The sequence below is a fragment of the Capra hircus genome, chromosome 6 (assembly GCF_001704415.2).
Source record: "Capra hircus breed San Clemente chromosome 6, ASM170441v1, whole genome shotgun sequence".
NCBI classification, from domain to species: domain Eukaryota; kingdom Metazoa; phylum Chordata; class Mammalia; order Artiodactyla; family Bovidae; genus Capra; species Capra hircus.
Window position 1 is genome coordinate 115,713,699 of NC_030813.1, and position 10,713 is coordinate 115,724,411.

Sequence of the window (10,713 nt, forward strand, 5' to 3'; positions counted from 1 at the left end):
CAGGGCCCAGCGCATCCCGCCCCCCTGCGCTCTGGAGCTTGATCGCACCTGGATTTCTCTGGGCACAGGGAACGCGCTTGAGGACATGGTCATACTGGAGGCTGGGTCTGAGGCCCTCATTCCGCAAGGGGCGGGGGTGGTGTGAGGCGGGACAGGTCCGCGGGCCCTGGCTTTGACGGGACGAGACGCAAACTGCTGAGTACCTGGGCAGACAGGTGAACAAGCAGGTTGGGGCTGCAGCTGAGACAGCAGGCCGACTGCAGCCCCTGGATTTCGTGCTGATGGCTCGTCCTGGGCGCCAGGGAGGTTAGAAGCTCTGAGATGCTGCAGAGAAAGGCAGGCAGGGGTGACGTAGTGGAGGTGCAGGCGGGCTGGGAGAGCGGGTGCTTCAGCCCCGGGGCTGGCAGGGGCGCCACAGCCGGAGTTTGCACGAGGCTCAGCCTGTGCATTTTCCTGCCTGGGGGGTTTCGAGCAGGAAGGAGAGGTGAGCGCAGGTGTTGGCCGGTCCGCCTGGAGCTGGTGGGGAAGGCCTGCCCGGGAGGCCGTCCAGAGTCCTCTCTGCTGGACCTTAGAGGTGCGAGCAGCAGGCAGGTGGGGGGCCCCTCCCTTGCATGGACGGTGGGGGGCAGCAGGCTGCAGTGTGCTTGGTATGTGTGGCTGCCCTTCCCTCCTGAGAACGGAGGGGCCCTGGAGCTGCTGGGGCCCTGGCGGGACAGAGACCAGCATCCTGGATGGACCGGTGGGACTCCTGGGGCCGAGACTCAGGCAGGGTGGCCTGTGGCTGCCGTGAGGACTGGGACGCAGGCCACGGCTGGCGCTGGTGTGTGCCCTCAAGTGGGGGCGGCCGGGAGGACCGGTTCCTTGGAGACTGTTTTATTTGCCCGGACGTAATGTAATAGAGTCCGCTGGATGTTTTCCCCCAGAGACCTCAGAGTTTAAAATTCCAGCTCTTGGTGTGGGTGGGCTCCTTCTCTGACTGTCGATGATTCCAGGCATCAGAAGTCGCAGGGCTTCCTGGGAGGGCGGAAGCTGCAACTCAAGCTGCTGAGTCCTGTCCCGGGCAGGCAGGCCAACAGCGTGAACTGTGGCCGGCCGTGCTGGGGCTTCTGTGCAAGGCCCGAGTTTGGGCCTTGGGCTCTGGGTGGGCCCAGCGGGTCTGCCTGGACCCGAGGGCTCCAGGGCGGGTTCTCCCTCCCACAGAAAGTCCCTCTTGGGGGTCCTCCTCTCCCCTGCAGACTGTCTGGAGGCCCCTGGCCAGCACCGGCCGGTCAGCGGTGGCCAGAGAGCTCGGTGGGCGCGGCGGGTGGCTGGGCCAGCCTTTCCCGACACCCTGCCACCCGGCGGGTCCCACGGGGCGCCGTTCTCCTCCAGGCCCTGGCAGGGGCCGCGGCTCTGCTGGTTTGTAGACGGTCACCAGCTCGGGTGACGCAGGGCGGGGTGAGCAGGGACCATGCAGCCCTGTGTGTGTGGTCAGAGCCAGCAGGCCACTCAGGACGCAGGCCTCCTAGGCGGAGGGTGGCTGGTTCAGCCCAGGGGCCGCGTAGCTAATGAGCGCATCCCTGCCTGAGAACAGCAGCCTGCCCCTTCACCGTTCTGCCCAAATCAAGGTCGGGCCGGGGCTGGGCGGGTCCTCCCCGCCTCTTCCAGTCCCCAGGGGTCCCAGGTGTTCCCAGGCTTGTGGCCACATCCCTGCTGTCTGTTCTGGCTTCACGAGGTCCCACTTCACGTGGGACACAGGTCAGTGGAGTCAAGGCCCCTCGATACTCAGGAGGGTCTGAGAGCCTTCACTTGGGCCCACCTGCAGAGAGCCTTTTCCAGATAAGGGCCCAGTCGCAGGCTCCAGGGTGTGAGCCTGTCTTCTGGGGCCACCATCCAGCCCATGACAAGGTCATCCCAACTCTGAAGACGTCAGAATTCAGATCTCAGGGAGTCTGTGGGCCCTGAGTTGGAGCGGGGGTTAGAGTCACCAGAAGGCTCTGGAAGGTTCTGGATGAAGGAATTAACATCTCCTGCCCAGGGCAGGCCCCAGCCTGGCCCCTGGGCCCTAGAGCCACGCCCTCAGACCGCTCCGGAGAGCAGCAACAGGACACTGGCCCCTTTACCCACACTGAGACACCAGAGACTGGTTGCCAAGAGAGGGCCCTGGGGAGTGTGGGGGCGGGGTCAGCGCCCTCTGGGTGTTGGGGAGGGGGCTCTCTGTGGCTCTGGGCACCCTACGGGTGGACATGTGCTCTCTGTGGCCTCCACATGGACAGCCAAGATCACTGTCTCTGGGGTGGTCGCAGCAGCGTGTTTAGGGCTCCTGGGCAGGGGCAGGGCAGGCAATTGGGGGTGGTGCAGAGATTTGGGGCACCCTTCGCCCAGGACAGGCTCAGCCGCAGGGAGAGTGGTGGACCTGGGGCAGGGGGCGGGTGTCCTGCCGCAGCCGGGAAGGCTTTGGGGAGGTCTGGGGAGGCATTTGCACAGGGCCTAAGGGGGAATGGAAGCTTCTAGGACAGGAGCCAGGGGAAGTCCCCATCTCTCACGTCGGCAGGTCCTGTCAAGGACACTTCTAAGGTGTTCCCCCATGAGCCGGCTGTGGCCCCAAGGGTCAGGGTCCTTGACTACGGAGGGACTCCACGGGTGGTGGACGGCGGAGTCCAAGGCTGGTGCCCACTGCGGCTCCGCCTCTCCTCCTCCCCAGCTCCTGGGGTCCAGCCCATCTCGTCAGCCCCTTGGGGAGCAGCGAGCATTGTAAGTCATTTTCACAAAGTGAGTGTTCAGTTCAGTTCAGTTCAGTCATTCAGTCATGTCCGACTTTTTGTGACCCCATGAACTGCAGCACGCCAGGCTTCCCTGTCCATCTTCAACTCCTGGAGCTTACTCAAACTCATGTCCATTGAGGTGGTGAAGCCATCCAACCATCTCATCCTCTATCGTCCCCTTCTCCTCCCGCCCTCAATCCTTCCCAGCATCAGGGCCTTTTCTAATGAGTCAGTTCTCTGCATCAGGTAGCCAAAGTATTGGAGTTTCAGCTTCAGCATCAGTCCTTCCAGTGAATATTCAGGACTGATCTTCTTTAGGATGGACTGGTTGGATCTCCTTGCAGTTCAAGGGACTCTCAAGAGTTTTCTCCAAAACCACAGCTCAAAAACATCAATTCTTCGTGGGTATATAAGTGAGTATAGTGAATATATATATGGAACTGAGTATAGTGAAGCTCCAATACTTTGGCCACCTGATGTGAAGAGCCAACTCATTGGAAAAGACCCTGATGCTGGGAAAGATTGAAGGCAGGAGGAGAAGGGGACGACAGAGGATGAGATGGTTGGATGGCATCACCGACTCAATGGACATAAGTTTGGGTAAGGATGAGATGGTTGGATGGCATCTCTGACTCGATGGACATGAGTCTGAGCAAGCTCCGGGAGATGGTGGAGGACAGTTTCATGGGGCCACAAACAGCTGGGCGTGACTTAGCCACTGAACTACAAGAGCAAACAATTGAGCAAAGGGTGGCGCTCCGGAGCGGGAGAGACCACCGTGCTCACATGTCCAGCACTGAGAAGCCCTCGCCCGCCTCTTGTGGGCATTGTGGTCCAGATGCTGGTCTTGCTGGAGCTGCTAGAGCTGCTGGAGCCGTGGTCTCCAGCCCGGGAGTCTGGAGGAGGGGGGAATGTATTCAGGGGATTCTCCGTGTGCCGCCCTGGGTGCAGGGTTGGAGTGGAGAGCCCATGCTGCGCCGGGAAGACTCAGGCCATGTGAGAAGACAAGGATGTTCAGAGTCCTCAGGGGTGCAGGGGAGCCTGGAAGGGCCACAGGCTGGGGAGGCTGGGGAGGCCCTTGCAGGCTGAGCTTGAGTGGGGCCTCTGCAGGTTGAATAGGAGTTCAACTGAGCCTGGCTGCTGAAGGTAGGGTATAGTGGAGGGAAGAGAAAAGGGGTTCCAGACAGACATTAGCGTGGCTGGTGGCAGGAACAGTGTGTGTGGGGACCTGGTAGAGTGGCCGAGGTGAGGTCAAAGGCCTTGGGCCCCTCGAATCTAGGCCACGCGTCGGCAGAATGACAAGTAAGGTGCGGCGAACCCAGCTGGGTCTGCGCGGTGGACCACCCAGCCCTGTCCCGGGCCGAAGCCCAGGCTGCCAGGCAATTGTCCGCCCTGGCAGCGAGACCTGGGCGGCAGTCAGCCCCTGGGTCTTGGGCCTTGTTGGCCCCATGGGATCTGGGTGGGCGCTGGGCAGGGGGAGGGCCCGGGGGCCGAGTGGACATCCGTAAGACCCCCCAGCCCAGCTTCTTGGCACCTGCTGGGGAGGTGGGCCGGGGCTGCCCGCCTGGCCTGGGGCCCCTATGTTGGCCCTCCCGGCCGAGCCTGGAGCCCTCCTCCTCCTCCCCTCCGCGTCCCCGTCTGTACGTGGGGTCCTCAGTCCCTTCACCCCACCAGCCAGACCCGGTTCCACACTTGCGTCATTTCTGACCCTTTCTGGTGCTCACTGCCGAGCCTAGTTTAGGTCCCAGTTCCCTTCTGGGTTGGCGTGTAGACCGGCCAGGCCCTCGAGGGCCTCCACCCTAGGCTGCCTTCTCCGTCTTCTTAGCGCCCAGACGTTCTGGAAGTTTGGGATGCTCCCTTCTATGCTGGGCAGTACCTGTTCTCAGGTCCCGGGGTGAGGGGCACCCCCTCCTGGGATCGGTCGCCTGCCCCTGCCGCATGTCATCCCACCTGACGTCCCCATGAGGTCGGCCATGCACTGCGCGCCCACCTCCCGCCATGCTGAGCCCATTTCCAAGTGGTTGGAAAAAAGCAGGAGGAGTACTTCACGACACTCCGGAGTGTCCCGTGTCCACGCAGCGTTTGACTGGCGTGGCCCCCACCCGTCTCCTTCGGGTCGCCAACATAGGAGAGTTGGCCCTGGCACCGCTGACGGCCATCCCGCCCCGGCCCGCCCTACAGGACGGCTGGCAGGACTGCTTCCCGGCCTCTGCCCAGGCCCCAGATGGCCGTGTGAGTCTGGTGCTGCGTGGGGACACCCGCCTCACACCCCCATCTTGCCTGCAGAGGCCCCAGGCCCCGAGCCCAGCCCACAGGAGCGGGCCTTTGGCAGCGGGGACACCGTGGAGCTGAGCTGCCGCTCGCCGGCGGGGGTGCCCACGGAACCCACCATCTGGGATGAGACGGCGTGGCCTGGCGCCCTCGGACCGCGTCCTGGTGGGGCCACAGCGGCTACAGGTGCTCAACGCCTCCACGAGGACGCCGGGGCCTACAGCTGCCGCCAGCGCCTCTCCAGCGGCTGCTGTGCCTCTTCAGCGTGCGCGTGACAGGTACTGGCGAGGGCGCGGCGCTCCGGCCGGGCGGCACGGGGAGCCCGGGGCCGTGAGGGTCCTGCTTGGCTGCAGGGCGCTCCCTGCATCGCCCGCCCCTGCTGCCTGCGTTACAGACGCTCCGTCCTCGGGGGATGACGAAGATGGGGACGACGAGGCTGAGGACACAGGTGAGACCAGGCTCCAGGTGCGAGGGGTGCCCGCTGGGGGCCTGCCTTCCCACTGGGGCCTGCCTCCCACTGGGGCCCCGCCCCGCCCGCCCCATGAGACCGAGGCCTGGGGACCACCTCCATGGGGTTCCTTCTCTGTGGGGCGATGGGTGCCCACCCCTGGGCTCTGGGGGCAGGTGAGGGGTGGGTGTGCGGCAGGGCCGGGGGCCGGGGCTCCAGGAGCACCCCGGGACTGGTGTGGCCAGGGCTGGGGGAGCCAGGCTGTGGTCAGTGCTGCATGTGCGTGAACCAGGGCAGGGGCAGCAGATGGGTTCAGGAAGTGGGAGACACCTGGGATCGCCTAGGCAGAAGGGGTGGCCGTGGGTGTCGGGGTGTCTGGGTGGCCAGGGTGGCCTGTGGTGGCCAGCGTGGCTGTGGGTGTCGGGGTGCCAGCATGGACGTGGGTGTCGGGCGCAGGTGTATGTACTGGGAAGGGGCTGCCGTTAGTGGTTTCCTGGTGGCAGCTTGTGGGTGACAGTGCCCAGGTACCTGGGCCTAGAACAGCAAGTGGCAGGGGGCTTTGCCCGGTGTGGAGGCGCGGCGGTCGTGGGAGGCGGGCTGTCTGCTTTTGGAGGAGCTGAGTTTGTAATGCCATGAGATGCGGGCTGGGGGTGTGGGGACCCGGTGGGTGCCCTGTCTGTCTCTCTCCGCCCTGGTGGGTCCCGCCCACTCTAGGGTGGTCTTCCCCTGTGGCTGCGGCACAGGAGAGCTGGCAGCTGGTGGGGCTGCCAGCCCCAAAGGAGAAAACCAGCTGGGTGTGAGGGTGGGGGTAGACCGTCTCGGAAGGCAGGGTGGGGAGCAGGGCCTTCCGACGTCCTATCACCCATGGGGCAGAGGCGTGGCCTGGGGTCTCGCAGAAGCCCGCGGCTCCTGGCCGGCCTCAAGGCTCCGGGTTCTCTGGGTGGCTAGGTGGGTGCCCATCCATCGAGCTGGCATCCTCACCTGGGTGTGCCTGGTCCCTGTGCCAGTTGGTGGGCCCGCCCCTGATGGGCCCGCCTGGGTGGGTGGTGATCCTGAGACGCCTCTGGTCCTGGGGTCACAGTGCGGCGCCCTGGACCCCCCGACTGGGAGCTGGTGTTTGAGGAAGGTGAGGGACCTGGCTTTTGCGCGTGACCGGAGGTGGCATTCAGGCTATTGGAAGCTCGTCCAGCCCTGGGAGGGGGTCTTCAAAAGGCTGACATCCCCTCGCGAGCGGGAAGCAGGCTGGAGAGGGACAGGCAAGCCTCTACCCACCCCACCCTGCCACAGCCTTCCTCCCTCCCCGGACAGCAGGGGCCCCTTACTGGACGCGGCCCGAGCGGATGGACAAGAAGCTGCTAGCGGTGCCGGCCGCACAACAGGTTCGCTTCGCGCCTGCCGGCTGCCGGCAACACCCACGCCATCCATCACCTGGCTGAAGAACGGCAAGGAGTTCCGGGCGAGCACCGCATCGGAGGAATCAAGGTGGCCCGCGGTGGCTGGGGGTGCGGGGCGGGCCAGGCGGCGCCCAGACCAGCTAACCGCCCGTCCGCTCACCCGAGTCCACCCGCAGCTGCGGCACCAGCAGTGGAGCCTGGTATGGAGAGCGTGGTGCCTCGGACCGCGGCAACTACACGTGCGTCGTGGAGAACAAGTTTGGCAGAATCCAGCAGACCTACACCCTGGACGTGCTGGGTGAGGCCGCGGGCGTGCGGGCGGGGGCGGGGCGGGGCCAGGAGGCGCTCAGACCGGCAGCCTCTGAAGCCCTCCGCGCCCCCCGCAGAGCGCTCTCCGCACCCGGCCCATCCTCCAGGCGGGCTGCCCGCCAACCAGACCGCCGTGCTGGCAGCGACGTGGAGTTCCACTGCAAGGTGTACAGCGATGCCCAGCCCCACAATCCAGTGGCTGAAGCACGTGGAGGTGAACGGCAGCAAGGTGGGGCCCGACGGCACGCCCTACGTCACCGTGCTCAAGGTGGGCGGCCGCCCGGGCCGGCCGGGCGGGAGGGCAGACCAGGCGGAGCCCCGTCAGGCTGGGCCTTGGGAGAGACGCAGGCGGGGTCGCTCTGGGGGCGGCGTCTGTCCGCGTTGCCTGCAGACCCAGAGCGGGGCTCTGCCAGCCCCGGCGCCTCCCTGGGCCCTCAGCGGCAGGATGTGTTCCCACGGCCCCCGGGGTTGGGGCACCCGAGCTGGAGCGATTGCGAACATTTGCTGCCGCAAAAGAAACATCTGTTAAGGCAGCACGATGGGGCTGAGGGGCGGGATCGGGAGTACAGACTCGGAGGCGGGGAGTACCCGGAGCTCTCAGGCCTGGCAGCGTTGGGGCGGGGACCGCAGAGTGGGTGGCCTGAGCGGCTCCGAGGAGGACCTCTCTGAGGGTTAGCGGGCGCGGGGGTGCGTGACGGGCAGCATGTCCAGTGTGAGCACAGCGCCCGCCGCGGTGTCTCCACCCTCCTCCAGCAGGCCCTCCTGGCTGTTCCTCGGCGGCTGCGAGGGCCAGCTCCTCGGCAGTCACGCCCGTGTGTCCGCGGCGGCCGCCCGCGCCTGAGCCGGGTCTCTTGTCCCCGCAGTCCGTGGATCAGTGAGAGTGCGGAGGCGCGACGCGCGCCTCCGCCTGGCCAATGGTCGGCGTGACGGGGGCGAGACCTCTGTCGAGCTCCAAATTTCAATGGCCGTGGCTGAGAAGGCCTTTTTTGGCTGCGTGTTCACGGGCCGCCAGCAGGTAACAGCTCTGTCCCACGCCTGCCTGGCAACGCCGAGCTCCAGCTCTGATGCCCTGGCCCTGTGCCCACCCGCACGCCCCGCCACTCCCACCCCACACCTACTGGCTCACACTGCTCCTGGTGGCCGCCTCTGCACGCTTGACGCCCCCGGCCTCCGTTGTGCGCGCCTGCTCTGATCCCCCAGCGGCGCCTGCGCTGACCCACCTGCACCTTGTGTGTGCCCCCGGACGGCCCTTGCCCGGCCGAGCCTGAGCGCCTGCCTCCCAGCTGCTCTAGCACGCGCGCTGTCTCTCTCTGTCTGTCCATCTCTCTGTTCCCTCCTCTCTCTGGCCCCGGCTCCCACGGCTGCTCACTTCTGCCTGGCCTTGTTGCTCCTCCCTGCCGCCCTGCTCCCCGCCTGCCCCTTTCCCCCCGGTGCACGCTCACCACCTGCCTGCTGTGCTGAAGCCAACAACGTCTGGCTCACCTGGGACAGAGGAACTCGCCGGTGGAGGGACTGGCTTCGGCTCGTGTGGACGCGCGGGGCAGAGGCCACTGGGCCGCGGTGGCGGCGGTCGCGGTGGTGGCGGCGGCGTTTTCCTTGCAGCCTGGCCGGAGCGGCGCCGAGTGACTTTGGCTGCGGTGCCCATGGGCTGCTCTTGGTGCTCTCCTATCGCGCTCTGTTCTCTCTTTGTAGACGGCGGGCGCTAACACCACGACAAGGAGCTAGAGGTTCTATCCTTGCGCAATTCACCTTTGAGGACGCGGGGGGAGTAACACGTGTCTGGCGGGCAATTCTATCTGGGTTTTTCCCATCACTCTGCGTGGCTGGTGGTGCTGACACAGGTAATCGGGCTTCTGCCGCTCTCGGCTCTGTCCTCTGGGGCTCGGGACGCGCCAGTGCCGCCGGGGAGGCCAGGGGACTGCAGAGCCCTCCAGCCAGTTCCACACCGGCGTGCGGGCAAAGTTCTGCCGGCCCTCGTCTCGGGCCTGACGGGCCCTCCCCCCGATAGCGCCCGCGCCCAGCGGGGTCCCTGGCAGCTGATGCGGTGGTGCTGGCGCCTCCCCGGGTGGGCGGTGAGGGTGCTGCTGGCTCTGCTGGGCTCTCCTTTCCTGGGTCTGTCTACGTCCTTGTGGCGCTGCCGCACTTCTGGCTGCTGAAAGACTCAACGAGGCCTTGGCACTCCCCCAACCCACCGGGGGCGGGGTCTGTACCCAGGTCCTGGGCCCCCCACCCGTGCCCGCGGGCTCCGGCTTGGGCAGTGCGCGGGCTCCCTCGACGCTGCGCTAGGCCGCTGACACCTGTGTCTTTTGCAGCGCGAGGAGGAGCTGGTGGAAGCCGGTGAGGCTGGCGGTGTGTTCGCGGGCATCCTCAGCTATGGGCTCGGGCTTCCTCCTCTTCATCCTGGCTGTGGCCGCCATTACGCTCTAACCGCCTGCGGAGCCCCCCCAAGAAGGGCCTGGGGCTCGCCCGCGGTGCACAAGGCTCTCCCGCTTCCCGCTCAAGCGACAGGTAACAGAAAGTAGATAAAGGTTCCGAGCCTGCCCGTGCCCTTGCCCGGCCCGCTGCCCTGGCGCCTGAGTGTGTCTCGTCTGTAAAGTCTGAGGGACATCAGGGTGTGGGCTGAGCCCTCACCGCTTGCACAGTACACCCCGTAGAGCCGGGTTTCTCCGGGCAAAATATGTTAAAAACCTCCATTTAGCACCACAGGGGCAGAAGTCAGGTCCCTCTCGGGCATGTGGTCCGCGGGAGCCCGCACTCGCGGGCCCTAGCTGCCTGGCCTCGGTGGCACCAACCTGCCTCTGCCGACCCAGCAGGTGTCTCTTGGAGTCCAGCTCATCCATGGCTCCAACACGCCACTGGTAACGCATCGCCCGGCTGTCCTCGGCGAGGGCCCCACCTGGCCAACGTCTCTGAGCTCGAGCTGCCGCCCGACCCCAAGTGGGCTAGTCCCGGCCCGTCAGTCGTGTGGCGCAGGCCTGGGGCCCTGACCCAGTGCGGGTGCGAGGGCACAGAGGGTGGGGTCCCATAGTGGGGAGGGGTTCCCACTCGGGCCTGACTGAATTCAATATGGGAGTCAAGGCAGGCCTCTGATGAATATGGGGCTGGACGCCCCCTCTGAGATGGGTGAGGGGGACCCACTCTTGGAAAAGTGCCCCAACAGTCAAGAGGTCAGGCGGGTAGTGTCCTTTACCCATTAGCAGGGCTGCCTGGGCGAGTGTGGAGGGCTTCCTGGAGGCGGCGGCGGCACCGACGCTCATGCTGCCTGGAAGAGGGCCTCAAGCAGGCAGGTGTGCTCCACGGCTCTTCTGCTTCTGCCACAGGCTCACCCTGGCCAAGCCTCTTGGGGAGGGCTCTTCGGCCAGGCTGGTCATGGCAGAGCCATTGCATCGACAAGGACCGAGCTGTGCCAAGCCTGTCCACGGTGGCCGTGAAGATGCTGAAGTGATGGTTGGGTGGGGATGTGGTGAGGGGGCCTGTGCCAGGCCTGGACGGCCCCTCCCTGACTCAGCTGCCGCATCCCCGACACGATGACGGGCCACGGATAAGG